General features: G+C 42.5%; 1 long non-coding RNA gene across 1 annotated transcript in view; it reads right to left on the bottom strand.

The window, feature by feature from the left end:
* Positions 1-321: 321 nt before the first annotated feature.
* LOC122462100 overlaps positions 322-6000 on the bottom strand; it is a 54742-nt gene continuing 49063 nt past the window's right edge. Inside the window, exon 3 of the long non-coding RNA XR_006284453.1 lies at positions 322-1276. This is a non-coding gene — a long non-coding RNA (uncharacterized LOC122462100). The remainder of the gene's footprint in view (positions 1277-6000) is intronic.

Genomic DNA, 6000 nt, shown 5'->3' with positions numbered 1-6000 from the left:
CATTGCTTTGGTTACTTTCAGTTCACATTCATATCTTCTCAACCATACGTACTAGAGAGTTAATTTTTAGAAGGGAAATTTAGATGATGCCATTGTGAAAAATGTTCTGGCTCACCAAGCCACTGAGAACCAGGCCCCTTTGACCCCAATCCACACTTAAATTAATCACCTTTGCAGTAAAATCACCTTTTCACAGAGTAAAGACAGTTTTCCAGGGTAATTGCAAAGCAGGGACCAGAAATGTTTTATTGAACTCACAAAAATGCCACTCTTTTATTATTTATATGTATTTTATTTTCTCCAAATATAACAAATGCACCCTTATACCAAATTAATCATAATACACAAAGTAAATAAAGAGGATTAGGATTAAGGGAGGACCGGGGAAGCGACATATCTATTTTCAAGTTCTACCTTAATCATAAAAAGTCAGCCCAAATTGTTTTGAATTTTTCAGGCATTCCCCTACTGAAAAATGCCAGTCATTCATTTTCTGCCATGTCACTGAGACAGTCATCAATGTCTGGCGGAGATCGACTTTTCCATTTTTGCAGGTTTAATTTGTTCGTTAATCTGTATATTGGAACCACGCTGCTTTGTTACCAGGTAACCTAGAGGCATCAGGAATATATCCAAGAGTGAAACTTAAGGGGTAGGACTCCAATTTAGCGTCAAGTTGGCCCTTTGACCCAGCTTGTATCAGAAATTCTTGATACTGGGACACTCCCAAAACATATGAGCTAATGTAGCACCAAGGAAGTTACAATTATGACAGCAGGCAGCATTTATGAGGCCCATTACCGTTAGCCTATGTGGGGACACTATATTTGAAAAAGTGTCTTCTGATAAATAAGCCTAGCCTCAGATCTATAGTTGCTTTTTTAACATTAAATACATTTGTATTCCATTGGATCAGAGATAGTTGCGTATCCAAATCTCTAGTCCAAGCAACTCTCAGATTACACTCTCTTTTTTCAAAAAGGAATACTTTCTGGTCATGAGCATTTTTTCACATGCCTCTGTAAGGACTCAAATTTGCTTCTATTTAAGTCAATTGCAAAATTCAAATTGACTTGAGTGGGAGCAGATTCTGGCTTTTTGTGACCTAATGATGTACCTGAAACAGATGTTCATAATCACACATTTATGCATGCTCATTTGTGTCTCATTGTTAATTCACACAGAGTCTTCTTTACTCCAATGTACTCTACTTCAAGTAACAGCTACACAAGTCTTTGATTTCTTTCTTGAAGTCACAGATTTATTTTGCAAACACCTGTAAACAAAAGACAATGAATAGAAATAAATTTTGCAACAGCCAACAAGAACAATGCAAATAAAGAAAAGCAGTTTGCTGACATACAAAACGTTAATCAACCATCTGGAGTCATATGAAAGTTTTTATGCAGCTGGTGTAAAAGTTGAACATCTTCCCCTGAAGTTTACCAATTTGTTAAATAATAAATCTGTCTTTTTTCCTGAACTTTGTGTGTTGTTCTAATTAAAGTGAAGAGCAGTTCAAGTACCCATAGCACTCAGTGCTTTATAAAGTCTTTTTTGCTGACATAGATTAGGGAAAAAATTAAACCATAATATACTGTTACGAATATTATTTCCAATAAAACCCAGAATACTAACAACAACAAATACGAATTAGAGCAATTGTTAGATCTAGATGGGTGTAATTATCGGCCACTTCAGTGAACTAAATTTCAGCTGGGCTTGGTTCTATGGTTTAGGGTAGTCTCCATTAAATATAGGAAAATTCAGTTAATTAATTAGCCCTCAATGTTAAATGAGTTTTTAAAGCCTGAGAGACCAGGGAAATGTGGGATTTGTGGGGACTTGACAGTGTACATTTTATCATGTTAAACCCAAAGTGACTGTTAATGTAGGCTACAGTACCTTAGAGTCAGAAATACAGTTAGGGATGAATGCAGATAAAATACCAAGGTTTAACAGGAGATGATGAATGTTAATGGAACATTGAGGTCCAGATTATCATTATTTGATTTTTATCAGCGCTGCAATACCCAGATCCCCTCATTTTTAGACTGTATAGGTTACATTTTTAAAGAGGTGCATGAAATATTATGCAAAAATGTGATTGAGTCTGGTCTTTATGTGTGTGCACATCCTTTGTTTTTTGGCTTTTTTCCCAAAGGGTTTGTTAGGGTTTTTTTTAACTCTGCAGGATACCCAGGAGGTGCAGCCCAGGAGGAGGGGACACATAATGTGGTCTTTGCATCTCCCAGATTCTGGGATGCCCTGGGGAAGAGAACAGCTCCCAGCATAAATTACAGAAGCCCTTAGGGTTACTCTAATTTGTGGCAGCTTTACACAGAGCAACTACCCCTATTACTCCTGATATCCCCCTTCAGACCACTGGCCCTTCCCCCATACTAGAGGCTGCACTCCAGCCCTACACTGTTCCTAAGCTGGGGGAGTTTCCCCAGGGGCCCCATCGCGCCCTTTCTGGCTCTTTTATGCCACTTGAGCATAAAGGGGTTAAAGTGGGGGCCAGAATTTCACCACTAAAATGTAGCACATATGACTAAAATGCATAGATGGGTACAGATATACAGAAAGACCCAGACTTTAAAATATGGATTCCAGGAAGGATTCTGAGAGGAAGGATGGTTGCAGTGGTTTGGCAGCTAGCCAGGGACTCAGGATACCCAGGTTGTTTTCTGCTCTACCACAGATTCCTGTGTGACCTTGAGAATGTCATGAGGACCTCTGGGCCACAGCTCCCCATCTGTAAAATGGGGGTAAGAATGCCTGCCTCGCGGTGGGGGGGGGGGGAGAGAAGGGAAGGAGGGGTTGTGTGGATAAATACATTAAAGCTCATGAGGCACTCAGTTACTACAGTAATGGCAGACATATAATCAAAGGACCATACAAAGCATGGGCCCAACCCTGTAGTCTGTAGTCAAAGATCCTATTGACTTCAGTGGGAGTTGAAGTGTGTTTTCCCTAAGTAAAGATTGCATGACCGAGCCACAAGAGAATAATAAGTAATAATAATAATAAAAACATTCAGGGATTTGGCATGATTCCTTAGTCAGCTATAATTTAGGCATGATAATGATAGGAACCAATATAATTTTCTATAGCTCAGTATGGTACACACTTATATTTTTGTAGCAATGCATTGCTAGTAATGCCCTCTGTGGGACACAGCATACTGTCCCCAGTGTGATTGTGTCTCTTTGTGAGTCATTGTGGAAAGCCATGACTCTGCATTCTATCTGCCTCTCGCGGACCCTCTGGAGGAGAACACAGGGAGTGGTCCCAGTACTTCCCTGACCACAAGAACTGAAACTGTACTTGTCACTTACACAAGATGCAAATAAAAAGGTAAAATTGCTTATGCAGTCTCCATTATGCATCTGCATAAGCAGGAGTTAGACTGTGAAAAAAATAGGTAATGGTATTCGCTCAAGTTCTAGCCACAACCAAAACTCAAGCCACTCAGTGGCATCATGCTCAGATACTATAGTTATGTGTTGATGCCACCGGGGTACAGCCCAAACACCTAGACATCACAGAGGAATTACACGAAAACCCACAGATGCCAGTGATAGTGCAATGGGATTGCTCACTTGTGCAATGGGGCCATCAGACCCTTGTCCACACTCCCTCACTTGGGATTGTTGGGGTCCTGCAATGGTTTATAGTTGGGTCTAGGATCAGTCACTGGGTTTCTACATGGGGGTCTAGGGTCTCTCACTGGGGTCTCTATCTGGATTCTGAGTCCTTCACTGATATGAGTGACAGTATGGGTGTGACAGATACGGCAATTCCTTGCAATATCTTTGGGAGATCTCACTGTATTGAGTTTATGTATCATTTTGGGCCAGGGATTACATGGAATTCCATGTCAGGAAGGGGGTGACCACAGCCATCCAGGACCTAAGAACAGTTGGGGAGGTGATTAGACAAATTCACTCAGGTTGTAACACCTCCCTACAGGCACTACCACCTGGAGAGACTAGCATATACTTGTTCAAACTGGATTCTCTAGAGACTAGCATACAAGAAAGGACTTTTGAATAAATATCCAGAGTTTAAATTGACTCAGGGCCTGCTTTCTGATCCAGCAAATAGACAGACCCTTCTGTCCTGGGAGACTCCAATCCTTCCTAGCAAGGCTTGGAAGGACTTGCCCTACTTATCGGGGGGGTGCTTATTCTGAGCCAATGTTGTTATGAGCTTGTGACCACAGAAAAATCCCTGAATGGGGTTTGAAGGACTGTTTGCCTGCCAGAGCCCTTGCTGAACTTGGGGTGAGCTATGGTAAGCTTATTAGCATGTGTGTAGGTTCTGGTATTGTTTTTCATATCTTTTCTCTGTAATGCTTTTACCTTAAGAATAAACGTGCTTGCTCAGAAAGTGCTGTGTGGTAACTTCATTATGTTGTGGGCAGCTTCTGAGGAGGAAAGCAAAGCAGGCCTATTGAGGCAGTCTTATTTCCTGGGGAATTCAGTGTAGGCAGGGAGCTGGGCAGCCAGGAAATACCCCAGGCAGGAACAGGAGAGATGTGTGTCTTTGCTTGAGAGAAGTGACTGCCAGGGAATCAAAAGCCTAGAGTGAGTGCCCTTACTGGACCATAGACGGGGAATACAGGGACATTTACCCTGAATTGTGACAAATGGGTGCACTGGAGTTCTGCTGATTTGGGATCTCTCACTGGGAGCTGATGCATTCCCTCAATGGGGATCGAGGATCACACACTAGAGCTTGGAGTCTGCCAGTGATTCCTTTGCTAGCAATTGATGGGGAAATGCTGCCTCAGGTGGGGCTCATATGTCTGTCTCAGATAGCTGGGCTTTTTTCTGAATTTTTGTGCCACAGACTCCAACTGGCCAGTAGTACCAACAAAGGACGAATTCCCATCAGGGAACTAGTGCCTAGGTGACTTTCTATAGGGAAAAATATTGATTTTTATGTCACTAATACCAAAACCATGCATCAACAATATTAACAAATGAATACCAGAGACGAACAAGATGTAAGAGCAGGCCTTTAAATAATCATCAACTATATGGACTTACTTTTTCACAAGAGTACATGAGGGATGGTGTATGCTTTACGGGTGAAAGTCACTCTCACCCACTCAAAGCTGGAGTCATTAGAGTACAAGTCCTGCACAAAACCCAAGTTTCACAATAACTGGGCTTTTGGTAGGGAATTAAGCATGAGGAGGGGGCATCAATCCACAGCCAGGCTCCCCCAGCAAATCCTACGTGGGGGCACCAGACAACTGGATCCATGAAAATATAACATTGGCTCCTGCCCTCGCTTGCTTACAATTTGTCCCGGGTACCATTTTATTAGGAACTTGTGTAGTTGTTCCACCTTTGCTTCTGAATAATCCCGAAACAGGCTTACCATAGGCAGTAAGTGGTGTGGAGAGGTTTACATAAGCCTTCCACTCTGGGGTGAATTTAACTTCATGTACTTGCTCTGCACCTTTGGTTTTTTATTAATACTGTGTTGCATGCAGTACCGCTGTGGTATTATTAGAGCTGCTCTGAGTCACATGCAAATACTGAATTGCACAGAGAATGAACTTGTGCGCACACACACATTTATCCAAGATAAATACTTCAGGGAAGAGTCTCATCTATGAGCTGGACTCTTTGCATTGCTCAGGGGACAGAGAGGGGACAGATTCTAGCCTCAAATGGCCTCCATTCCCTTGGTGGAGGAAAACTCTCCTCTACCATATGTAACCAGCAGAGACAGCTCCTGCACCAGACATCCCCTACTAGCGTAGGGGATCAGTAGGGGGGCACAGAGGGAGGGAAGAAGGCATGTGGTGGAACTCTGATATGCTATGCTGATCTTCCACTCTTGTAGGGTCCCCAAAGTTCCTCCACCTTCCACAGAGGGTAGGTCAGGTACATACCAAATTCCCAGACTGGGGAGTAGCGACTGCCTGTCGAATGGCCTCGAGTCCCTGTACTGGGTGGAACTAGGATGTAGGGGAGAACC

Source organism: Chelonia mydas, chromosome 1 (assembly GCF_015237465.2).
Source record: "Chelonia mydas isolate rCheMyd1 chromosome 1, rCheMyd1.pri.v2, whole genome shotgun sequence".
NCBI lineage: Eukaryota > Metazoa > Chordata > Testudines > Cheloniidae > Chelonia > Chelonia mydas.
The sequence above is the reverse complement of the archived record's forward strand: the minus strand, read 5'-3'. Positions and strand labels throughout refer to the sequence as shown.